At 41.1% G+C, this 26,756-nt stretch overlaps 1 pseudogene; it reads left to right on the top strand.

The window, feature by feature from the left end:
* The first annotated feature begins 430 nt into the window (after nt 1–430).
* LOC131491188 (calreticulin-like) lies at nt 431–25,355 on the top strand (annotated as a pseudogene).
* The last annotated feature ends 1,401 nt before the right edge of the window (nt 25,356–26,756 follow it).

A 26,756-nucleotide genomic window follows, 5' to 3' on the forward strand; every position in this document is an offset into this window, starting at 1 on the left:
GACTCAGAAAGGAGAGGTGGTTTTCCCAAAGTCACAGAGTGAGTAACTGGCAGAGATGCTTGTTGAACCCAGGTCTCTTGCTTCCATAAAGGCTGTATTGGCCACTGCTGCAAAGCTGCCAAGTGTCAGTTAGCCAGCAGGAAGTAGTACCAGTGGCCTCAGGGCAAAATGAGCTTTTGGAATCTGAGAACTTGCATAGGGGCTGGCACATTAAAATATGCAGAAATGTTGATTGATTGAATTGGAGAATCCCTGAATTAGTGATACAAATAAGTGTGAGGGAAGGGCGAAGGCAATGGCAGTGCCATTTGTAAAAGCACAAAATCAGGCAGAAAGAAACCGGAATGCAGATGAGGATCTAAATGATGCAGAAGTCACAAGGGGGTTGGGTGTGTGTGAATGTTAATTCTGTCAACTCTCAGACTTGACCATGAAAACTTGGCCGAAGAGACATTCTGAGACAAAGGGCCTCTGTGCCCAGCTGGCTCACACCCACGGAGGACAGCTCAGAGGGCTGAGGAGCAGCCTGCTGCTCAGGCCTCCAGCTGATACACGATTGGGTCCATCTGCCAATTGTGGATACTTGGACATGCTTGGCCTGAGGAAGAATCACTCTGGACAGATGCCCAAACCAAAGAGGCCTGATCCAGCTGGCCTTTCCAGGTCTCAAGTGCAAACTGATGGTAAGGATCTCTGCAGGGGCTGCAGAGATGTGGAGGTGGGAGCAGGGGCCATTGTTAACACACAAAACAACAAAAAGGCTGGAAGGAAATATATCAGAATGCTGACAGTGGTCATGTCTGTGAGGTAGATTATAGTGTTTTTACTGTTTATTTGCTGCTACCATAAATTATTTTGCTTTGAAAAACCACGAAATATAAAATGAGAAAAATAGACACTTTATTTGCCTTTCTTATTAGACTGTGAGCTCCTTGAGGGCTAGAGGGCTTGAGGAATTGTGTCTTATTAGTACTTTGATGTCTAGCACTTGCACTGCGACAGTACAGGAGCTCTGTAAATATTTAAGTGAATGATTTGTATTGTCTTTTACTTCAAGCATTTAGGCTCTTATTTATTGCTCCTTTGATAGACTTGGTTATGTGCTTCCTAGGATATAGTTGATTAGAAATGACAACCCATAAAATAAATGAAGGACCTACTAGTAGTACCCATTCAGTGAGAGCAAAAATAATTATTTAAAAAAATGTTTTTTAACATTTATTTATTTTTGAGAGTGAGAGAGAGCGCATGAATGCCTGAGTAGCAAAGGGGCAGAGAGAGAGAGAGAGAGAGGAGGACAGAGGATCTGAAGCAGGCTCTGCACTGACAGCAATGAGCCCAATGCTGGACTTGAACTCACAAACCATGAGATCATGACCTGAGCTGAAGTCTGACTGTCAGCTGACTGAGCCACCCAGGTGCCTTTTTATAAAATTTTTTAAATGCTTATTTATTTATTTTAATGTTTATTTTATTTTTGAGAAAGAGAGAGAGACACAGCATGAGCATGGGAGGGGCAAGGAGAGAGGGAGCCACAGAATCCCAAGTAGGCTTCAGGCTCTGAGCTGTCAGCACAGAGCCGGATGTGGGGCTCAAACCTGCAAACCGCGAGATCATGACCTGAGCCAAAGTCGGATGCTTAACTGACTGAGCCACCCAGGCACCCCTATGTTTATTTATTTTTGAGAAAGAGAGAGGGAGCATGAGTGGGGGAGGGCAGAGAGAGAAGGTGAGAGAGAGAATCCCAAGGAGGCCCCACACTGTCAGTGCAGAGCCTGATGGGGGGCTTAAACCCACCAACCATGAGATCATGAGATGAGCCAAAATCAAGAGTTGGATGCTTAACCGATTGAGCCATCCAGGTGCCCCAAAATAATTACTTTTAATAATTATTAACAATCACAATAATAGCAATTATCTTAATTATTATTATCTTATTTAATTTGGTCCTCATGCCAATCGGTTATTCAATAAACATTGAGCAGCTACTATGTATTCAGTATCCCCTTCTTTGAAGAGTTTAAATATAAACCTTATTTATAGATGAGAACACAGATTCAGAAAAGGGATTGGCTCAAGTCACATACAGAAATAGGGGGGAAGGCTCAGATTGTTATCCAGTGCTGTTCATTATACCACAAGGCGTTTTATCAGTTGATAAATATTTGAGTGACTATGGTCTATGTAACAAACATGCGGATAGACTGGCCAGTAAAAAGAAAGGAAAGGAAGTGGGCAGATAAGCTGGCAGGCAGGTAAGCAGGGATGTAGGTCCACTGATCTCACTGGGTAGATTGCTAGAGGCAAACATATTGACCTCAGGGAGAAGTGAGTGTTCACGGCAGAACAAGAACAATGGAGACAGAAAATTTTCAAAACAAACCCACACCTCTGCTGTACATTACAACCTAATGTAGGGTTTGAGTCTTCAAGGAACTTTACATTTTAAGATTCTGTACGTAAGAGGTCAGAGTCTTTTATAATGTTTACAAAAATTTTCCATTGAAAATGATATATAAAATGTTGGCACCTGACGAAATAAGCTTTAGTTTTGTCTAGCAAATTCTCTTTTGCAAAATGCAGTCTGATTATGTTGAATAAACGCAGCAAATGTGTATTTTCATGTAATTACACAAGCATTTTCTAAAGGACCTATTGTGTCCCAAGCTCAGGACTAGGTGTTGGGGAAGGTACAAGGCTTACCTTCAAGGCTAAAAAATATTTCTCTCTCTTTACCTTTGATGTTGTATCTTTGTATACATATACACATATGTACAGATTCAGTTTCAGGTAGTATGTATTGAGCACTTACAATGTGCCTGACACTGTGTTACATTCTATTTTATTTGATTCTCCCAGAATCTCAATAAATTAGATAATCTCTTTCCATAGATGAAGTAACTCAATCTCAGAGAGGTTAAAGATACTGCTAAAGCTATAGGTGGAGATGAGTCCGTAGCCCAGTCTTTGGATTTGAGCTACATTACAAGCCAAACACGGTGGGAGGTGCAATGTGGATATAAGTTCATTTGACATAGGAATCATGTTATATGGCCTCCTTGGTCCTATATTTCTATAGACTTGGGTATGATTATGTGCATTCATCAGCTAGATGTACCAGCTTCCAAACATCTATTACTTTTTATTGATTGGATCTCTGGGGACATACAGTATTTGACCAATTTGAAGGAAAAATTTATCAGAGGAGAAAAGATAGTAGCATATACTCGAGGTTGATACAATGCTCTCCTGCTCTCAATAAGATCTCTCTTTGAGCTGGTCCCTATTTACTTTCCTCTCCTGTTCCCCAAAAACTATAGAGTCCTGTTTGCATTTCCCTTGAAACACTGTGCTGTTTGATGCCTCTGGGCCTTTTCATGTGCAAGTCATTCTATTTGGAACACCCACTCCTCATCTTTTCTGCCTTTTCCATTCTCACTTCTTCAGGTATGCCTTCTCTGAAGTTCACTTTGACTTTGGAGGGCATTCAGTGTTTTTTTGAATTTCATTGCCCTGTGCTTCCTTCTATCACTGTCCTTACCACACTGTGTTGTAACTGTCTACTTGTCTGTATTTTCTACCAGACTCTGAGACCCTAAAGAGAACCTAGGAGATCCATGCCTTTGTGCCTAATGCCTTGCACAAAGTGAATGCTCAAGAAATATTTGTTGAGGGGCGCCCGGCTGGTGCAGTTGTCTAAGCGTCCAATTCTTGATCTTGGCACAGGTCGTGATCTCATGATTCATGGGTTTTAGCCCCATATCTGAGCTCTGTGCTTGGGATCCTGTCTCTCCTTCTCTCTGCCCCTCACCTGCTTGTGCTCTCTCTCTCTCTCTCTCTCAAATAAACCTTAAAACATTTTTTTAAAATATGTATTTGTTGAGTGAAGGAATAATGAACCCAGAACCAAAGTGCAGAAGAACTAGGTTCTAATCACAACTCTGCAACTGACAACTTTTTGTCTATAAGCAAGTCACTTCCTTCTCTGGGCTTTAGTTTCCCTGCCTGTAATATGAGGAGGTCAGATGAAATGACCACCAACAGTCATTCTGGCTTGAGCATTCTCTAATGTTAAGATGTTATGATGCTAAGAGGAAAAATATAAAACATTAAAGTAGGACTTTATTAACCACAGGACATTATTCTCCTAACAAGAAAGGCTCCTTATTTGGGGACATCTTAAATTGTGTCAGGTTTGATTTATATCAATACTGTTCACCCAGAAAAATAATTAGCCATAAACAATTCTGAGTTCTGCCCTAACCTCTCTTACCATAAAGTTCAAGATCAAAGTTGTACAACTGTTTCTGCGTACTTGTTAAATTCAATTAACATTTGTCAAATGGATTAATAAATGAATCTATCCATTTGTAAAGCTGAGAATCTTATGGCATAGGCAAAAGGTAAGATCATACATACATCCATTCAGTCATTCAACAAATATTTTGGCAATTAACTTTATGAGAGATACTGGGGCACAATGGTAAGTAAAACATTTATGGAACTTACCAGCATGTTGGTGTCTGGGGAAGACAGACATTACTCCAATTATACACAAATAACTTTATTAATTACAAACTGTAAAGTACTATGACTCTTACCTTTGCTGTGCATTCTAGGCTATAAAGGGCTTTTCACACACATCACCTCATGGGAAGCCTTATAGTATAGGGGTTAAAAGTAAAGATTTTGGCATTACAGAGGCCTGCGTCTGAACCTGGCTTGCCCACTTACTTACAAACTGGCCTCTTGGATAGGTTTCCTAGCTTTACTTTTCTTATCATTTGAATGGGGGAAAATAGCACGTTTGTCTCAGAGCTATTATGAGAATGCAGTGAGATAGTGCATGTAAAGCACTCAGCACCATGCTTGACATATGACTGCTGTTAGTTGTTATTATGATTATACAACTTTTTGTTCTTCATAGCACTTTTCCCTGTAGCTCCCTCTTTTTCCAGAAGAAAGGCCAGGTTTGAAGTCAGACAAATGAGTTCACATCTCAAGTCCTCCACTTAGTAGACACAAAATGCAACTAATAGTACCTTTTCATAGCATTATCCATGGGAGTAAATGAGGTGAAATTTTTAGGGACCCACATAAGGGCCAAACACACAATAACAAATCTTTTAACTTTGGTATCAGTCCTTATCCTTCTTTGGATGAACAATGGGAGGCCCGCTGTCAGGAGTGGTGGGTAAGGTGGTCACTGATATGTCTTGTCCTGTCTAATGCTGAGATCTTGGGAGACGAGGCAAGACCGTAGAAAGCAAACTCACCCCGTGAGCCTCATGAGGGGAGGAGGTGAGCTGTCAGGCTTGAGTAACAGGAGCTGACAGAGCCAGTTCAGGGTGGTCTTACTGGATGTGAGTTGAAGTAGGGTTTTCATGGGCAGAGCTCAGGCAATAACCCAACATACTGGGTAGTGGAATTTGAGAAATATCCATTTAGCTGCAGGGAGGAGATGAAATAAAGGCTACACCCAAGGCCTTTTCCATCACAGGCTGCCAAATTGCCCTGTGACTCTGGGACCATGGTGGGCCCAGGAAGTGGGAGTCAGCAACTCTGAAGCCTAAAATCAGAAGGGTACTGAATGTTTGCATGGAGTGCCAGGTCTTAAAAAGATGTCTGTATGCCATCTATGCCAAAGCAAAACAAATTTATCAGCATCTCCTCAAAACTGCAAGGGAGAGTCTAAAAATTTTAAGCAATAAAAAAATGGTAAATGGAAATTGATTGTTTAATATCATCATTACTAATTCAAGAAGTATAAAATGGTATTGCTAATCTCTTGGTGAGTTGATTTTATTATTTTATCTTACTAGACATAAATATGCATAAGGACTTAGTTCCCCTATCCATATTTTTTCCATCTATTGTTAAGAGAATCCCTCAAGTCTTTCAACCAATCATACATTGCCATGATGGTTTTTAAGACTTAACTCTCATAGAAGAGGGTAGGGTGGAGCATTAATGTGTAAGTGGCCCAAATATTTAGTAGTCAAGCCACTCCACACAGTAGGGCACAAATGGTAGAGTTTAGGGGCGTCTGGGTAGCTCAGTTGTTAAGTGTCTGACTTCAGCTCAGGTCATGATCTCATGGTTTGTGAATTTGAGCACCACATTGAGCTTTCTAGGCAACGTGGAGCCTGCTTGGGATTTTCTGTCTCCTTTTCTTTCTGCTCCTCCCCTTCTCTCTCTCTTTCCCTCTCTCTCTTAAAAGTAAATAAACATTAAAAAAAAAAAAACAAATGGTAGAATTTAGGCATCAGATAGTAAAGGGGTTTTCAGGAATATTGGAGTTATCCCATGATATTCCCTTACTGTTCCTGTAGGCTTGGTCATGGTTGCATCTTATTGTCTTTAAGAAAACACAAATAATTTCTATATGTTGCTTTTCTTCTTTCCCCCATTGGCGGGTGGAAAAAACGATGGGCATAATTTAAACATAGGCTTGATTATGGTAATTTCAGTTTACAGCAGGAAAATTTTATAGAGACAGAAGAGGATAAAGGTGAATGCTGGAATTCAGGAATATACTAATTGGGAAAAAGTTCTGACTTTCATGTAATTGTTTTTATTCATAATTATCAATTCATTTCTCTTTCTTAGAATAAAAAATTAGCAGGTGGAGAAGAAGGAACTGTCCACAAAATAATAATGTCCATTTATTAAATAACAGATATTCAAAGCTAAGCCCTTAGACACATTATCCCCATTAATCTTCCTAACAACTTCATGAGATGGTTACTGTTATGTTCCCAGTTTTGCAGAGGGGCCCCAGAGAGGATGGGTAATTTGCCCAAAGCTATATACACAGCTGGTGAGAGGCAGAGCTGTGATCTGATTCTAGGTCTGACTCCAGGACTGGGTTAATTACTGCTGGGCTACCCTGCTTTCTCCACCCTGAGTTTTTTTTAATATAACACTGCAATTGAAACAGGAAAAAATGCTGTATAACCTTCAAATGTTGCTTTCCCCTAGAGCAGCTTGGTGCAAAGGAGAGTGGAGCAGACAGACTGAGGGCTAACTCCTATGACTCACTAACTGCATAATTTGGGCAAGTCTTTTCACTTCTCTGAGCCTTGATGTTAAATGGAGATGATAATCATCACCTGCCATGCTCATTAGGCAGAACTGCTGTAAGAGCCAAAAAATATTATGAAGGAAGGGGGAGCTCTAAGGGCAAAGTCTACAAGGCAAGGGTTTTTGCCTGAGAAAGCTTTTATCCTATAAATAGAATCCATTGATTGTCCCCTGGAGTAACTTCCCATCTTCTCTCTCCTGGCTACTGTTATGAATCTCATTTTCATGTTTGTTAAAGGAGAACATTACAAACTGACTTGAGCATTTAAAGTCTCATTTAAATCCACTCTGAAAAATTGCTTCCAAAGGAGAGAGAATTGGAGATTGAGAGACTCGTGGGACGCCTGCTTCTTGGTGGCTCTGGGGGCAGTCTTCACAGCCACCCACCTCCTCTCAGTTTGATTTCTGATTTCTTGTTCCTCAGATCTCATTCCACTCAAGTGCATTAGGTTCCCTTTGGTTGTCCAGAAGGGCTCTTAGGTACAAATGAGGTTCAGCAAGGATGGAGGGGATTGCATTGGACTACATAGCAGGATCTGGTAGAGCAGAGATTCAGAGCTTGGTCTTCTGCTTATGGGTTCAATACTCTTTCCCTTTGGCCCACTCCCTCGCCCTGAAGTCTTCTCTGGCCTCACTTGAGGTCTTTAGTGAAGTAAGCATACTCTCTAAAATACACAGTTCCTAATGCAATATCAGACATGAAAGTGTTTAGCACAGAGACTAGTATGCAATAAATGCTCCAGAGATAGCTGAATCAGCACCTGTGATTCTTCTGTGCAATTTAACACATATTTATTGAACATCTCTTCTATGCTAGGGCTTGGCCTAGATTCCAGGAATATGAAGATTTCCCTTCTCTTCAGGAGCTTAAAAACTATTCAAAGAGACTGAAATAAACCTAGTTGCAACTTAGTGTGACCCAGGGACGTTCAGAGAGCTGTGGAATCATGAAGGAAGGACCCTCTCTAAGCATGAATGATGATAGCCCCTTGCATTTTATGTTGACAATGTACAAAGTGCTTCTCACATCTCTTACCCATATGAATTTCATGGGATCCCTATGAGGTAGGAATAATTATCCACATTTTCTGATGAGGAAACTGAGACTTAGAGAATTTAAGTGACAGAGACAAAACCAGTAAGCTGGGCAGCAGCATGGAATACTGGAAAGACCACTGGCTTGGAAGTCAGGAGACTTGGCTTCTTGTATGTCTGTTGTTTGTGACTGTGTGATCTGGATAAATAATTTTCCTCTCTGGGGCTTGGTTTCCTCATCTATAAGATAATGTACATAGACTAGAAATGTTCTGTGCTTCTTGGGATAAACAGGGCCTTGTTTCGTAAAGCTGCAGAACAGTATTTATCTCTTGAGCATTAAAGACAGAATGGTATAAGGGGAAGAAAGAATCAGACAAACATGGATTAAAATCCTAGTTTAGTTCCTTATTAGCCATGAGGGCTTAGCCAGGTCACTTCACTCCCTGTGACTCAGACTTCTAATTGGTAAAGTAGAGATAATACCTATTTTGCAGGGTCCTTCTGAGGCTTGAATAAGGTAATGTGTCCAGGATAGCACCTGGCACATAGTAGGTATGTAAGAAAATACCAAAGATTGGTGATACCAAGTACTGGGTCTCTCTGGCTGCTCTTTGAGTACTTAAGCCTAAAGATTTTGTGTTCTCTGCTCCCGGGTCTCCAGACCAACGAAGATGCCAAGTTTTATGCCCTTTCAACCAGGTTTAAGCCATTTAGCAATGAGAATGAGACCTTGGTGGTTCAGTTTTCAGTAAAACATGAGCAATGCATTGATTGTGGTGGCAGGTATACAAAACTCTTTCCTGATACCCTGAACCAGGAGGATAGGCATTCAGAATCTGAGCATTACATCATGCTTGTAAGCTCTCTGATAGTGGTCACTATAAGCCACATGAGGTCTTAATGAGAGGCACTGTAATTGTTGAAGAGGCTCAGATTGACCTGAAAAAGGAAATTTCTAACCCACCTTCCTACACAGTAAGACTTTTCAATGACCTGAAAAAAACAACCTTAAGCTTAAATGTTAATATAAATAGACGAAAGAGGTAGAGAGTCACATGGTTATTAACAAGGCTGCAATACAGAGATACATTCCCCAGTTCTCAAAAAGGGAGAAAGGAACCATAAACTGTGTAGACACCCTCAAATGCACCTACTACAATATGGCTTTGCTTTGAAAGCGATTCCTGCCCTTGATGAGAGAAGGCCCAAGAGGTCATATAAATCACCTTTATTAAGCATCCATAATGAGTCCAGAGTATTGCATCTGTAACCTCAAATATGTCACTAGGCCTCCTTGAAGCAGTCCAGCTCTTACTTAGCTCCAATCTTGAATGATGGTTGAGATTTAAAAACCAACAAACAGGGGTGCTTGGGTGGCTCAGTTGGTTAAGCGACCAACTTCATCATGATCTCGTGGTTCGTGGGTTCAAGCCCCACATTGGGCTATGTGCTGACAGCTCAGGGCCTGGAATCTGCTTCAGATACTGTGTCTCCCTCTCTCTCAGCCCCTCCCCTGCTCACACTCTGTCTGTCTCTCTCTCAAAAATAAATAAACATTAAAAAAAAATTTTAAACCAACAAACAACAATAAAAGCTAATCCAACTCCCAAAGCACTGATGAGGAATGTGGATTTTACCAAACGTTTTTGCACAAAGTCAGAGGCAAGCATTATGCCACATGTCATACAGCAAAATTTTCTTAAAATTTTCCCTAAAAATTTCTTTCTTTTCCCAGGAAGTTTCAGATTTCTTGCTTCAAGCTTTTGCCAAAATTTTCCTCTTCAGCCTCTTTCCCTTTTTTTATTTGCACCCCTCCCCCACCAACTCTTTCTCCCTCATCTTTCAAGCTCTTGCATGCATAGAACAATATAGCACCCTGGGTGCCTGAATGTGTCTTTGCCCATTTCTCTTTTCGTCAGAATCCACCCTCCTTACAAGGAGTTTATATATGTTTATGCATGAGATGGTTGTAGTAAGGAAAATGGAAATACTTTTTCAAATGTGATTTTTTCATATGAATATTATTTATTTGATGCTCAAACAACCAAAGCAGTTTCAGCTGTTAATAGCTCCATTTTACAGATGAGGAAACAGAGGCAAGAAATTTGCCCAAGGTGAGTAAGTGGGAAGTCAGAATTCAAACCCAATCTATCCAGATTAAAGCCTGTGCTTTTTTCTACTCCATATTTTTGCCTTCTATTTGGTGGGGAAGCAAGCATGTGAATAATTTTTTTTAAAGGCAGAATGAAAGACATATTTTCTATTTATTTACTTGTTTATTTATCCATTTACTTCTTTTTGAGAGAGAGTGTGCTCATGCACGTGATCAGGGGAGGGGCAGAGAGAGAATCTCAAGCAGGCTCCACACCCAGTGCAGAATCCGATGCTGGGCTTAATCCCACAACTGTGAGATCATGACGTGAGTGGAAATCAAGAGTTGGTTGTTCAACTGACTGAGCCACCCAGCTGCTCCAAGACATATTTTTAAAAAGATATTGATGAGGTGCTATGAGACTACAAAGATGGCATGACTCAGTCCAACTGGGGGGGCTTTTTGGATGGGGTATTAATTGTCCTTTGAAGAATGAGTTAGGTGTTAATAGGCAGAGAAGGAGGTGGGGGAAATATAATGAGGACAGAGGAAGCTATACAAAAGCTCAGAGTCATGAAATTGAAATGCAAGTAGAAAACCGATGAAACCAGTGTGGCTAGAGCACTTTGCACACGCACGTACGTGTGTGTGTGTGTTTAGGATAGTCAAGAAGAACATGGGGAGTGAGGTTGAAAAACTAGGTTAAAACCTATTCTTGGACCTTTGTCACATTAAGCTCTCCAGGCTCAGAGCCACTGATCAACAATTGCCTCTAAAGTTTTCACAAAGCAGAAAGAACCCCAGGCTCTATTTCTTAGTAGGCTTGGGTTGAATCCCAGCAATGCTACTTATTAGCTCTTTGACTTTGGGTGAGTTACTTAAATTTTCTAAGCCACAATTTTCCCAGCTAAGAGTGGAGATAGTAACACATGCTTGTCACAAGAACTAAATGATATGGTATAAGGTTCCTGGCACAGGAAGGATTTTCTGGTTGGGTTTGGTCAATGGAAGTCCTGGCAGTAGATCAGAGGGAGGAAAGAGAGTTGTGGCTCTCAACTGAAAGTCACAGCTTCCCTCCAGCCACCCTCCCCACAGGAGTCTTTCTTCCAGGCTCTGGTAACCACTCTTACTCTTTGCCCCTTCAGGAATAAGGGTAGGAATAGCCCTTCTGTTGCCAGCCCACAGCACAGCACTATTCTTTATGCCTTCTCAAGGTCCCTTATCTTTGTAAATAGTCCTTTTATTAAATTCTCCTCAAGTAATACTAAATTTGAGTGTGCTCTTTGTTTCTTGCTGGGGCCCTGATTAATATATTAGCTATGTCTGTCTTAGCCTCAGACCAGGCAAACTGCCTAAAAATGATGTAACACCATGTATTAGGGTTTAATTTCTAGGCCCTGACATCCTGTGGCTTTGGCAACAACAAAGTGCAGGTCATCCTTCATTATCAAGGGAAATAGCATAAGAACAACAAGACCATCAAATTCAGGGTAAGTATGTGGGCTGGTCTTCAGCCTACGGGGAAGGATAAGCATTTTATATGTGTTATCTCACTTAACCTTTACAAAAACCCTATAAATTAAATACTATCAGAAAATAGATATAGAGAAGTGCTATAGATTACAGAAGTTCACATAGGAGCCTGACTTCTGAAAGGAAGTTAGATAAGGTCCTCTCTTAGAAAAACGTTTGGCATGGCCCTGTTGCCCTGCTAAATATTGAAGGGATGGGCAAGGTGGCGGGTACTAAGCTAAAATATGAGTGATGGGCTTGTCTTAGTAGCATTAGATTAGAGAGATCTAGGTTAGCTGGAGGATAGTAGCTGGATTTCTTTAGCATCTCAATCGGCATTCACCAAATTCCAACTCTGTGTTGGGACTTGGGGTGGGGATAAAGTGAGCCCCAGACATGGCCTCTGACCTCACAGAACTCACAGTCCAGTGAAGGTATGAATCAAGAAAAGGAGAGGACTACCTAGTATGATCAGAGTCTGGGGAAGCACAGAAGAAGCCCTCTACACAACCTGAAGCCTTAGGAAATGTTTCCTAGAGGTCTTGCCTGTGCTGAGTTTTGAAAGATGAGCATGAATTGGTCTTGTGAAAGAGTGTGACAATTTTAGGGAAGATTTAATCCCTGGAAGAGGCAATCACATGAGAAAAGTAAAAAATACCTGAGAAAGAGTGGTACTGTAAGTAACTCAGCACAATCAGAGTGTGGGGGAGAGGCAGAAATTGGGTCTAGAGAAGCCCATAGGACCTGAGTCACTGGAGAAATTATGTTCAGGCTCAAGGCCTTTGCTAGCAGGACTGTGAAAGGACTGTATGTGCAAGGGCTCCCTGAAGTCCTCCTCTGGGGTAGGCCTTGTGCTGGAAGCTGTTAACACAGCAGATGAGTCAGACATGACCTCTGCTTTTGAAAAGCTTATAATCAAGGGGCACAGACAGAAAAACAGAAAACATCAGAGAATGACCAGAACTGCGATGGAGCTGAAGGATGGGGGTCAGGGGAGCCAAAGAAGTATGTACTTAGGAGAAAAAGATCCAGAGTCTCTACTGAATTAATCATAGAAATGGGAGGAGGGGTATGGTGAAATATGTTTGTGTATATTTGGGGGATGGCATTCAGGAACTGTTTTAGGTGGTGCATTTAATGCTTGAGGTCCAAAGATGTCCAATAGTGGAGCTGAAATATTCCCTATCCTCTTTCTAGATCAATAAAGATACTCAACTATACACTTTGATCATTCACCCAATGCTACTTATGAGGTCAAAATCAACAACAACTAGCAAGTGGCTGCTGGGGGTCTGGAAGTTGACTGAGACTTCCTGTCTCCCAAGAAGATAAAAGACCTCTGCCTGGAAACCAAGGAAATGGGACGAACATCTGCAAATAGAGGGTCCTAAAGATAAGAAACCTGAGGTTAGACAGTGTTTGGCTGGGAAACAGATGGAGATGTCAGCTATGGGGCTGGGAGAAGAAAGCTGGGAAGAGAAGCAGAAACTGGGGCATTAATCACTCCAAGAGGTATCCAGCTAAATATAGGTATCCAAAGAGGTGTGGAGGAAAGAGGGAAGCAACTTACATTTGTTAAGACTCTATTGATCCTTCTGACAGCCTCTGTGAACAGTGTGCTCTGATCTCTGTTATAGATAAGGAAACAGAACACGTAGAAAATGAAGTGACTTGGCAAGTATACCTACATTAGCACCAGGATTTGAATCTGGATCTCTGACTCCAGAGTTATTGATATGGGGAGTGTGTGGAATATATTCACTGATTTCTTATCACTCACTGCAAAGCTCTCCTGGATATAGCTATGAATAGCACAATCCAGGGATTGAGAATCCTCCTGGTATTCAGAATCTAGTGGAGTTTGCAGACAAGTACACAGACAGAGGTCACACTGTGTAATTAGTGCTAAGAGTCAGGGAAGCCCAAATCCTGTGGAGCCCAAAAGAGGCTCCTAACCTAGCCTGTGATAGGGTTCGGGTGGTGGTCTTGGAAGGAGGAGGCAATGCTTGAGTGATTGGGTTAACCTAGGGGTTGGAAACATAGACTGCAGTCATATAGATATGGATTGAAATCTGAGCTCCACCCTTTACTAACTGTGAGACTCCTACCTACTTGCAGTTACATTTGGGCAAGGAATGTAACTGCTATGAAAGTCAATTTCACAAACAGGGATTATTATAATACCTACGTGTGAAGGTGGTTGTGAGGATTAAATGAGCTAACACACATAATATAGTGATTATGTACTGGATTTCAACACTGAATTTATTAGAGCAAGGGAAGTGGGAAATTGGGTTAGAGGGAAGATATTCCAGACCCAGAGAACAGCAGGAGCAGAGGCACAAAAATTAGGTGGAAAGCAACATGGCTACATAAAAGAATTGAAAGCAGCAGTTTATTATTTTGGGAGCATAAATTTCAAGGTGAAGACTGGTGGGAGATGAAGTTGGAAAGGTTTGTTGGAGCCAGGTCATGGAGGGCCTTAGCTATTGTGTCGGTTCTCCACAGGTCAGAGCAGATTCATTCTCATGCAGAAAAGACATTTAGGGTTAAACAAGGAGCAACAGGGGACCCAGTGGCTGGAACTCCTAAGAAGAGGCCTGCAGAGAGGTGGGCAGTGGCTCAGCTGTGTGTAGGATGATTTAGCAAAGGGATCCAGTCTCATGGTAGGGAAGCATAGTCAGGGAATTAAGACAGGTGAGCAGGCTGTGTCTGTGCCTTTGGCACCACAGGAAAATTAGGGGTGAGTCTTCTTCCAGGTGCAGTAAGCAGGCTTAGAGTAGCAAGACTAACCACAGACCCTCACTCCTGTTGAGGACCATGTACCTGATATAATCAGGGTTGGCTCAAGGCCTGGGGGAGAGGGGAGAGGCTACAGGTCTCTGTGCTCCCTGCTGAGTAAAATTAGAGAAGAGGGAAAGCAGTTAGATAGGCAGGGATCTATGAAGACTATAGCCCTCATGATGGGATGTTAACTATTACATCTCAGGAATCAAAAAGTGGCTGAGACAGCTGAGGAACTAGAGAACTTTCCAAGTTGCAATGTTACTGAATGACAGGGTCTAGTTGGCTTAGCATTGAAGCTTTCAGTCAGTCTGGGCAAATGGTCAGCACCAAGATGACCTGCTAGGTAGATAAAACAAAATTTTGGAGGCTCCACAACAGAAGAAATATGAAAGTCAGGGTAGGTTGTTTGTGACTTGGAGTTTTGTCTTGGTAAATAGAAGAGGCCTGGAGTAAAAGGGAAGACTGGTACAGGTCTGGGAGCATTCTGGGTACAAAGCAGATCACCAAGGGGGGTCTTCAGGAAGAGTGATACAGGCTAGAAGACTTATTCTGACCATAGGGGCACATGATTGAGGAGGGAGAGGGTCAGACAGAATGGAAATTTCCAACTTATTTGAGCTTGAAGTATTCAAGGTCAAAGTGATAGTGACAACTTGAGGAAGAGCGAGAGTTGCTTAAAGGCTTTTTCTCTCATGTATTGGATTTGTTTGCAGAATCTTGAGCTGGGCTTTCATAGGGGTAAGGACAGGAGGTTGGCAGGGTTAGGGAGTCAGGTCTAGCCTGACTGTAGGGACCCCAGTTTTATCCCAGCCCATTCACCTGTCTTAAAGAAGGAACATTTTGTTTTAGAACTGGAAGGACTTTGAGTACATCCCAGACCAAAATGCCAAGAAGCCAGATGACTGGAATGAGGTAGTGGATGGGGAATGGGAAGGGCCTCTGACGCCAAACCTGAAGTATAAAGTGAAGGGGGCCTTTCCTTGCAACAGGTATGAGAAATAAGACAGAAGAGAGAGATGTAAGGTATAATTTACAAAACAGAAACTCTAAGATCCTGCGGTTTTCTCCTCACCACCACCCCCACCCCCACTCCCCATAAGACTGTAGCCTCATCTAGGCCCTGTTCTCAGGGCAGTGCCTACCTGGTGGTCTGGTAAAGGTCAATGCTGGGAGGGAGAGATCTAGGCAGCCCTAGACAAGGGGTTTGTCCAGAGTGGTGGAAAGCAGCCAAAGAAACATGGTCAAAACAGAAAATGGGTCTGAGGTCAGGAACTGGAAGTCTCAGAACTGATCCTGAAAGAGAAAGGTGGGATATGAATAAGCCAAAGGTGTTGGGGGTGAGGATGGAGAACTTCTCTTTAAGGACCAACTCCTGACCTCATGTCAGAAGTGAGAAGAAACTAAAAGGATTGGCTATCAAATAGTCCAGAGATATAACTGAGGCAAGCAGTTTGCATCAAACTGATACATCAGTTTGACAGAACTGATGATTTTATTGGGCCACAGTTTCCTGTGTCATATACTAGGAAGAGAATGGCCCAAGTGCCAAAGTCTTAGATGGTGTTCCCTGTGAAGCTACATTTTCTTAATGTCATGAACAAACTTATGCACAGAGATGGAACCAGGCTTAGAATGGGTCTCTGCCACCTTGTTCTACCCTCTGGGTAAAAGGAGAACTTGGAAGAGTCTCATTCATTAGCTTGAGGAAAGGGAAAGAAGCTACAGGAATCCTACTGTCTTTATAAGTTGTATAAATACAACTGTCTTTATAAATTGGTCTTTCTGATTGCATGAGAAGAATGGAAAAATATTAATGCCATGTGCACTCTTTGGTTCTTTGCTTAGGAACAATGGAAACCTCAGATCACTGACAATCCCAGTTAACAGGGGTAGTGGATTCATCCAGGAATAGATAACGCTAAATATAAGCCTGATCCCACCATTTGTCACTATTATAACATCAATGTTTCTGGCCTGGACCTTTGGCAGGTAAAGTTCTCAGAGCTCAGAGCCACTGATCAACAGTGCCTCTAAAGTTTTCACAAAGTGGAGTTCCAGGCTGGAAATCACAAGACTTGAATGAATCTTGATCTTTCTAACCCTCAAACTGCTCATCTTTAAAACAGGGCTAATTATATTCATCCTGAAAATCATAATAGCTAAAATGTACTGAGTCCCTACCATGTACCAAGCACCATATTAAAGACTTTGCAAATGCCACTTAATTCTCACTATGAAATCTCCCATTTCCAAAAGTGAACACTGAGGTTCGGAAAAGATAAATAATTTGTCTGAAGACACATTTGGTAAAAAGAAAAGCTGAGATTTGAGTGCAGATCTTTCTGAGGCCAGATTCAGGGTTCCAATACTTTACACTGCCCTACTGGTCCCACATGATTCTTTTTTTTTTTAATTTTTTTTAAACGTTTATTTATTTTTGAGACAGAGAGAGACAGAGCATGAACGGGGGAGGGTCGGAGAGAGGGAGACACAGAATCTGAAACAGGCTCCAGGCTCTGAGCTGTCAGCACAGAGCCTGACACGGGAATCGAACTCACGGACCGTGAGATCATGACCTGAGCCGAAGTTGGATGCCTAACCGACCAAGCCACCCAGGCGCCCCCAAGGTCCCGCATGATTCTTGAGGGTGTTTTTTGGCTGTAAAAGGGAATCATCAGAGATGTGGTAAAATCTTGAAATATTAAAATCCCCAAATAGATGTTGGGTGTGATTGGCCCAGCCATGATGACAATTCTTGACCTAGTCTTTTTCTCTCTGCCAGTCACCTTTCCTGGTTCTGATTGGAGGGCTCATATACTCAGGTCTTCATAGAGTTGTTCTCTCTCTCTCTCTCTTTCTTTGAGACCAGTTATTGAAGATGCGGAGGATTCTTTCCCAACCCAGGAGAAAAGAGTGCCTCAAGAGCCAGCTCCAGAATGAAGGCCTTAGCCCAGGAGGCCTCTGAAAAACTGCAATCTAAAAAAAAAACAAAACCTTGAAATCTACATAGTCTTGGAATTCCTTTGGAGAGGAAGGGAATTCACTTTTGGTAAATACAGGACTGGGGTCAATGCTTTACCTATATTGCTTCTTTTAATTCTCATAACTATGTAATGTATTATTGTCTCTTCTTATACCATTTTACATTTGACAGAATTGAGACTCAGAAATGTCAAGTGATGTGTCCAAGAGCACACAGCTAGTGTGTGGTAGAGACAGGAATCAAACAAAACGTTTATTGATTATAACCCACTATACAATAGAGCCTCTAGAAACTACAGCCACTTGTCTTGGAGTGTATCATGGAAGTTTCCATAGCCAGGGAAATCTGTCTCTGACCAGTGATTTCTACAGTACAGGGCTGCCAAAGGGTTCTTGGACAAGACACTGCCTCTATGAAGCTTTCTTGGTTTAGTTATTTTCCACTTTATTTATTTCCACTTTCTTGGTTTCCTAGCTCAGTGAGACTGGCGTGGAAGTGCAAGGAGATGATGTATGTAAATTACTACACACACAGTAGGGTTTCAAGAGATATGGACATGAGGGCAGGAGGGAAGGATGAAGGAAGGAAGGAAGGAAGGAAGGAAGGAAGGAAGGAAGGAAGGAAGGAAGAAGAAAGGAAGGAAAGAACCAAGGGACACATGTTGTTCTTTCCTTCTTTTCCTATATGAAGAATGTAGATACACTTTGCACAAGTTGCCATTGTTATCTCTTTTTTACAGTTTTCTCTTTCTGTTTTTATTTTATTTTTATTTATTTTTAATTTTTTTAACGTTTATTCATTTTTGAGAGACAGAGAGAGACAGAGCATGAGCGGGGGAGGGGCAGAGAGAGAGGGAGACACAGAATCTGAAGCAGGCTCCAGGCTCTGAGCTGTCAGCACAGAGCCCGATATGGGGCTCCAGCTCACGGACTGTGAGATCATGACCTGAACTGAAGTCGGATGCTTAACCAATTGAGGCACCCAGGCGCCCCTCTCTCTCTTTTTAAAAATATTTATTTATTTTGAGAGAGAGTGTGAGAGCAGGGGAGGGGCAGAGACACAGAGAAAGGGAGAGAGAGGATCCCAAGCAGGATCCACACGGACACAGGGATTCCATCTCGCAAACAGTGAGATCACGACCTGAACCGATATCAAGAGTTGGACACTCAACCAACTGAGCCACTCAGGGACCGCTCAGTTTTCTCTTTTTAATAAATAATGGGAACTTTCTATATCTTGTGTAAATATGTGGTCATGTTCATATGCCTAATTTGATTGTTTTCTTAAAATCTATTGGGTTTTTTCACTGAAAACATTAAAGTATACATTTAAAACTACGTATTTGTTCATCTATAAAAATGTATTTAGTTGTTTTTTTTAAATGTTTATTTATTTATTTTGAGAGAGAGAGAGATAAAGAGCAAGGGAGGGGCAGAAAGAGAGGGAGGGAGAGAATCTCAAGCAGGCTCTGCGCTGTCAGCTCAAAGCCTGATGCAGGGCTTGAACTCACAAACTGTAAGATCATGACCTGAGCAGAAACCAAGAGTCAGATGCTTAACTGAGGCACTAATAGTTCTGTGTTCTATCAACCTCTCCAAGCAGGCAAACCTTCTATTTGTGAATTTAAATCACGCTGAAGGAATGCTTCTCGCACTTTAATGTGCATATGAATCACTAGAGGATCTTATTAAAATGCAGATTCTGATCCATCAAGTCTGGGTAAAGCCTGAGAGACTAGATTTCTAAAACTCCAGCATTATCTTGTTATATTATTGTTTTTCTTGTGACACAGTTCTGTATGATGCTGACATCACCCTTGCAGGCATCCTTTCCTTCTAAGTTCTAATTCGGTCTGATACTCCCACATCCTACTTCACCTTACACACTTAACCAGCTGGACACATCCAGTTTACCATAGGGTCCCTACACCTTACTGTAAAAACCTAGTGACTCTCAGCATGCCTATAGGTGGGAACTCCCTTACCTGCCCTGTCCCTATCAGGGTTTCCAGCCTTCAGATGCTCTGTGAGCCCAGCTGTCCTCCTGGTGGGTCCTAGCCTAGAAAACTGGTTAATTTCCCTGCCTGATCCCTCACCCTTCCTGCCCTCTGTTCTGACACATCCATACACTATCCCCTTGCTTTTGTTATTATTGTTGTTGTTTAGACAGAAGTGGTTACATTCTTTCATTAGGACAGAGGCTGAGGGGAGATGGCCACAAAGGAAGAAAATTCTTTCTCTTACTTTTGGGACTCTTCATGATCTTTGAAGGAATAATGACACAAAAAAGCAGTGAGTATAGCTTTGCCACAATGCAAAGCATGTTGATATTTCTTTTTTTTTTTAATTTAGTTTATTTTTTGAGAGAGACATAGAGTGTGAGGGGTGGGGGGAAGGGGCAGAGAGAGAGGGAGACACAGAATCCAAAGCAGGCTCCAGGCACTGAGATCATCACAGAGCCCGATGTGGGGCTCAAACTTACAAACAGTGAGATCATGACCTGAGCTGAAGTCAGACGTTTAACTGACTGAGCCACCCAGGCACCCCGCAGGCTGATATTTCTTAAGTCATATGGTCTGTGAGGTCTCCCTTTTTCTGACGAGGAAGCCGAGGGCTCAAGAGGTGACTTGACTTGTCAAGATGCTATAGCTAATAAAGTGCCCACACCTAGCCTCTTTCCGTTTTATGATTCAAGTGGGATAGCACGGGAAACAGGTAGCTTTCAGTGAGCTCTTTAGCGTTTACAGTCTAACAAAATGCTTTCTTATGTATTCTATTTCTTTTCCTTTCTTTTCTTTTCTTTTCTTTTCTTTTCTTTTCTTTTCTTTTCTTTTCTTTTCTTCTCTTTTCTTTTCTTTTCTTCTCTTGTTATTTATTTATTTATTTATTTATTTTTATTTTTATTTATTTTATTGTCAAGTTAGTTAACATACAGTGTAGTCTTGGCTTCAGGAGTAGAATCCAGTGATTCATCACTTATATGTAACTCCCAGGGCTTATCCCAACAAGCGTCCTCCTTAGTGCCCACCACCCATTTAACCCACCCCCCACACCCACAACCCTATCAACTCTCAGTTTGTTCTCCGTATTTAAGTCTTTTATGGTTCTCTGTTTTTATCTTATTTTTCCTTCCCTTCTCCTATGTTCATCTGTTAAGTTTCTCAAATTCCATATATGAGTGAAATCATATATCTGTCTTTCTCTGACTGACTTATTTCACTTAGTATAATACCCTCCAGCTCCATCCACGTTGTTGCAAATGGCAGGATTTCATATTTTTTCATTGCTGAGTAGTATTCCAGTGTGTGTGTGTGTGTGTGTGTGTGTGTGTGTGTGTGTGTCTGTGTGTTTGTGTATACCACATCTTCTTGACCCGTTCATCAGTTGATGGACGTTTGGGCTCTTTCCATAACGTGGCTATTGTTGATAGCTCTGCTATAAACATTAGGGTGCACGTGCCCCTTCGAATCCTTTGGATGCTTTGGATAAATTCCTAGTAGTGCAATTGCTGGGCCATAGGGTAGTTCTATTTTTAATTTTTTGAGGAACCTACACACTGTTTTCCAGAGCGGCTGTGCCAGTTTGCATTACCACAAACAGTGCAAAAGGGTTCTCCTTTCTCCACATCCTCACTAACATCTGTTTCTTGAGTTGTTACTTTTAGCAATTCTGACCTGTGTGAAGTGGTATCTCATTGTGGTTTTGATTTGTATTTCCCTGATGATGAGCAATATTGAGCATCTTTTCATGTGTCTGTTTGTCATCTGGATGTCTTCTTTGAAAAAGTGTCTATTCATGTCTTCTGCTCATTTCTTCACTGGATTACTTGGTTTTTTTGGGTGTTGAGTTTGCTAAGTTCTTTATAGATTTTGGGTACTAACCCTTTATCTGATATGTCATTTGCAAACATCTTCTCCCATTCTGTCTGTTGCCTCTTAGTTTTGTGATTGTTTCCTTTGCTGTGCAGAAGCTTTTTATTTTTCTTTTTGAGAACTGTGTGAAGAAAGCACGTAAGGTCTATTTTCTTCTATTTTTCAGATGATAACATGGAGGAATAGAGAGGATGTTTATAGACCAAGATCACTGCACTAGTAAGTTTTAGGAAGCAGAACTAGCCCTCATGTCCTGATTTTTAGTTGAATGCAGAACCAAGAGTTTAGTGTGAGGGGGATGGGAGTAAGGGGGCACTGAAGAGAACGGAGAAGATTAGGAACATTTTTTGTTGGAATAAGGAAAATGGAAGAGCCAACAAATGACCAGTTCTCTAACCAAGACTGCTGATGATTCAAAAGAGAAAAAAAATCTCCAACTCAAAAGAGAAAAAAAAATCCCAAAGATAAAAAAATATCTTAAAGTTGTAGAAAGAATTATTAAAACCGACTAAATCATGGCTCCCAGTAAAATAATAATCTCTATTCAAAGTGGCTATTTTGTCCTTCATTCTTCTGTTGGAGGCAGGGTTGGTAAGATTATATAAACCAAACAAAAGTCTTCTCATTTAAAGAAAACAAAACTTTTTTCAAGCCTTGGAGGAGGGACACATAACTTATGCCGTGAACTTTCTTTTTGGTCACACAACTGCTCCCGCACAATTAACTTGCTGATTTATTTAACATACTGCTAAAGTAAAAAAAAAAAAAAATACAGAGGCATCTACATGGCTCAGTCCATGAGATCCAGCCCCATGCTGGGCTCTGTGCTGACAGCATGGAACATGCTTAGGATTTGCCTTCTCCCTCTCTTTCTCTCTGCTCTGCCCTGGTGTGCGCACAAGTGTTCTCTCTCTCACAATAAATAAATAAATAAATAAATAAATAAGCTTAAAAAAAATACAGAATGACTCTCTTTTTGCTCCTTCTGAAACATATCCAGATATTGAAAAGTTGTGATAATTGTTGTCATTTATTGAGTGACTATTAACTGCCAGATATTGTGCTTTACAAATATTTTTTTAAGTTTATTTATTTATTTTTTAATGTTTTATTTTTATTTTTGAGAGAGAGAATGTGAGCAAGAGAAGGGCAAAGAGAGAAAGAGACAGATCTAAAGCAGGCTCTGTGCTGACAGCAGTAAGCCATATGGGGGGCTCAAACTCACAAACCGTGAGATCGTGACCTGAGCCCATATCAGGAGTCAGATGCTTAACCAACTGAGTCACCCAGGTGCCCCTACATATATTATTTTGAATTCTCATTACAACACTGCAAGGGAGTTATTCTCAATATTTTACTTAAGAGGGAAGAGGCCCAGGGGAGTTGAGTAACTTGCCCAAAGTCATACAGCTAGTATGTGGTTGAGCTGGTCTGTCTGACCCATGATTTGTGCTCTTTGTATTCTGTTCCTATATCATTAAATCAACAAACACTGGACTTATTATATGCCATTGACTTAATTCACTTTTTCCTTTAATTACAAATACTAAATATGTTATTTTAAGAAAGTAGAGCGGTGCCTGGGTGGCTCAGTAGGTTAAGCATCTGACTCTTGATTTCAGTTCAAGTCATGATCTCATGGTCACGGGATCGAGCTCCCACTCCCCCCACACCCTCCCCCCCACATCCCCTCTGTCAGGTTCTGCGCTGGGTGTGGAGCCTGCTTAAGAATCTCTCTCTCCCTCTTCCTTTTCCCCTCCCCTGCTTTCGTACATGTGCTTTCTCTCTCTTTCTCTCTCTAAAAAAAAAAAAAAAAAGAAAGAAAAAAAAGAAAAGAGAGAAATATGGTAAAGAATCTAAATTCTGCCCATACTTCTTGTCAAACCTTTTCTTTTCCTTATGTTCTCTTAATGTTTCTTATTATATTAAGGAGAGAAGCTTAAAAAGGGCATTTCTAAGTGGCATCAGAGGTAGATGCTGTCAATCTGAGCTGGGGCAAGAGCCACTAGGCAGCAATTTGGAGCCTAGCAGAGTAATGAAAATTTCCTTATAATCTTCTAAAATAGTGGTCAGAGGTTTGAGGGACACAGAATCTTGGGAAATAGTAAATGAACTTCTTTCTAGAGTGGATCAACTAAGGTGGTACAACATTCTGGATGCTCCGTATTATTAATCACCTTTGTATTCCCTCATTCTGCCTCAATTATTGATTAAAATCTTTGGGTCCATGGTCTGAGAATCTGCATTTTAGCAAGGCTCCCAAGTGAATTTTTAAGATTTTTAACCTCATTCTAATCCCACTGTTTTCATTTCAACAGGTAAAATCAGGCAGCATCTTGGATATTTTCTTTCTTACAAATGATGAAGTTTGCTGAGGAGACTGGAAATAAGACCTGGGGAATAAGAAAAGTAAGATATTCCCCTACCCTGAATTCCAGATGTCTGACTCCTCAGTTGTACAGTGTTCTTTGCATTTGCAAGATCAGCCTAATAGTCATTATCTCATTTGCTGGTCACATGGCCCTGAGAAGAGGGGGAAGGAAAGAGCTCATATATTCATTGGACATTCACAACTTTGTACAGGAGAACTTTCCAAAAGTTATCCCACTTAGCCCTCAAAATCACCTAATGAGACAGACATTATTCCCATTTTTCAGCTCTAGGAACTGAAATTCCGAGAATATATATAAACAGCCAAGGTCACACACAGCCTTAAACTTATTGAGTTAGAATTGACACTCCTTCTGTGTCATACTCCCTGCTAACAGTGTGGTGATCTAGAAGGTGGCTGCTAAGCCCATTTCTGATGAATGCTTTGGAGAAAGAAGGAAGGTGTTAGAGCTGCTCCCCAGCTTTCCTGCTCTCCTAGAACTGTTTTATGGGTAGAGTAATAATTGGGACAATGGATTCATGACTCCCTTATTCTGCAAGAAGGTCTATTCAAGCAGGTTTGTGGCCAGTGGCAGGTTTGATTACCCAGTAGGCAGATTAAACTCATGCTTAAAAAACTTTTTGAGAGAACTTTCATACTTAATATTTCCAAAGAAGCATTGAAGTAGTCATCATGGAAAAATAAAAATCTATTAAGCCCTTTTACACTTTTTAGTCTAGTTTTGCCTAGAGGTTATCATCTAATAATGTTTTGTTATCATCTAATAATGTTTTGAGGCGATATTACATATTGGTTAAGAGTATGAGTTTTGTTTTTTTATTTTTTTAATTTTTATTTTGAGAGACAGAGTGTGTGTGCATGTGTGTGTGCACAAGCAGGGGAGGGGCAGAGAGACAGAGAGAGGGAGAGAGAGAATCGCAAGCAGGCTCTGTGCTGTCAGCACAGAGGCTGAAGCAGTACTCCATCCCATGAACCTGGAGATCATGACCTGAGCTGAAATCAAGAGCTGGACATTTAACTGACTGAGCCACCTAGGCATCCCAAGAGCATTAATTTTGGAGCTAGATTGCTGAGGTTCAAATCCAGGCTCCATCACTTACTAGCTATATGACCTTGAGCAAGTTATTTAACCTTTCTGATCCTCAGTTTTCTCATCTATAATTTGGGAATGATGATAGCAACTACCTTGTAAGTTCCTGGCATATAGTAAGTGCTCAATATATGATACCCATTATTATAAAACCATATGTTCACTTGACAAATATTTGTTGAGTGCCTGTTCAAAGCACTGTTATAGGTTATAACCTATAAGTTATAGGTTAGTTGTGTTAGTGAAATAAAACAGAGAAGTTTCTGTCACCATTGGGCTTACATTTCAGTTAGGGGAGACCAACAAGAAACATATAAATAAGTCAATACATATGTGGGAGATGGTAAAATAAGCTATGGAAAACAATAAAGCAATAGAGAAGGCTGTGAGAGTTTTGCTCTTTTCTTATAGAGGTTGTCAGGAGAGGCTTCATTGAGTAAACAACATCCAAGAGACTTGGAGGAAGGATCAAGCCATGAAGATACCTGGGGAAGAAAACCTAGGTAGAAAGAACGGCAAATGCAAAGTCCCTGAAGTAGAAGCATAATTTGTTTCCTCATGAGTAAGAAGCCCAGTGTGATTAGAGCTGAGTGAGAGACAATGAGAATAGTTAGGTTCATATCCCTGACTAAAATGGGGAGTGATTGGAAACAGTTTTAGCTAAGGAGTGATGTAAACTGGCTCACAGTTTAAAATATTACTTTGACTGCTGTGTTGTAAAAGATGATAGGAATAAAAAGGCTATAGTTAGGGGAGCCTGGGTGGCTCTGTTGGTTAAGGGTCAACTCTTGATTTTGGCTCAGGTCATGATCTCACGATTTGTGGGAGATCAAGCCCCGCATCAGGCTCTGCACTGACACCATGGAGCCTGCTTGGGATTCTCTCTCCCTCTCTCTCCCTGCCCTTCCCCTGCTTGCTTGTACACGCATGCTCTCTCTTTCAAAATAAATAAATAAACATTAAAAAACAGACTATAGTGGAACAAAGGCAGAAGCAGGTGATAGTAGTGGAGGTAATGAGAAATGCTCAGATCCATTTTGAAGGCAAAACTCACCGTAGTGATGGATTAGACATGGGACATGAGGAGAGTAAACAAGAATGGCTCCAAGGTTTTTGACCCAAATGACTAGAGGATGGAATTATTGAGATAGAGAACAAGGAAGGAGCATTTTGGTGGTGGAAGTGGGTACAGAAATCAAAGGCATAACTGTTAAATGTTAAGTCAGATATTATTATTAGAAATCCAAATGTCAAAGAGTCATTGAATGTGAGTCTGCTTAAGAGATATAAATTCAGGAATCATCAGCCTACAGGTAATACTTAAAGCCCCATGAAGCTGGGTGAAATCCCCTAAGGAGTGAGTTAAGGAGATTCAAGGATGAGCTTGGGATATCCCAATATTTAGAGATCAGGAAGATAAAGTGAAACAAGCAAAGAAGACAGAAAGAGTAGCAAACAAGGTAGAAAAAGAACCAAGAAAGAGTAGTATCCTGTAAGGCAAGTGAAGTGTTTTAAGGGGAAAAGGAATGATCGGTGGTGTCAAATGTTCAAGAAAAATGACGACTGAGAATAGACCACTGTTTTTAGTACATAGAGTTCATGTGTCTCTGACAAGAACCACTTTAGTAGACAGATATAGGGGGGAAATGGGTTCAAGAAAGAAAGGAAGGAGAACAGAGAGAGACGAATTTCCTCCTACCTACTTGTATGCTAATGGGTATGATCCAATAAAGACAGAAATCAATATAGGAGATGCAGAGGAGAATTTCTGGAGCAACATTCTTGAGAATATGAGAATGGATGAGATTTAGTGCCCAAGAAGATGAATTGGCTTCCCATCTGAGTATGGATATTTCATCCATAATTGTAGACATAAAGAATAACAATATGAGAATAAAAACAGGTACA

Source organism: Neofelis nebulosa, chromosome 2, assembly GCF_028018385.1.
Source record: "Neofelis nebulosa isolate mNeoNeb1 chromosome 2, mNeoNeb1.pri, whole genome shotgun sequence".
In the NCBI taxonomy this organism is placed as follows: domain Eukaryota; kingdom Metazoa; phylum Chordata; class Mammalia; order Carnivora; family Felidae; genus Neofelis; species Neofelis nebulosa.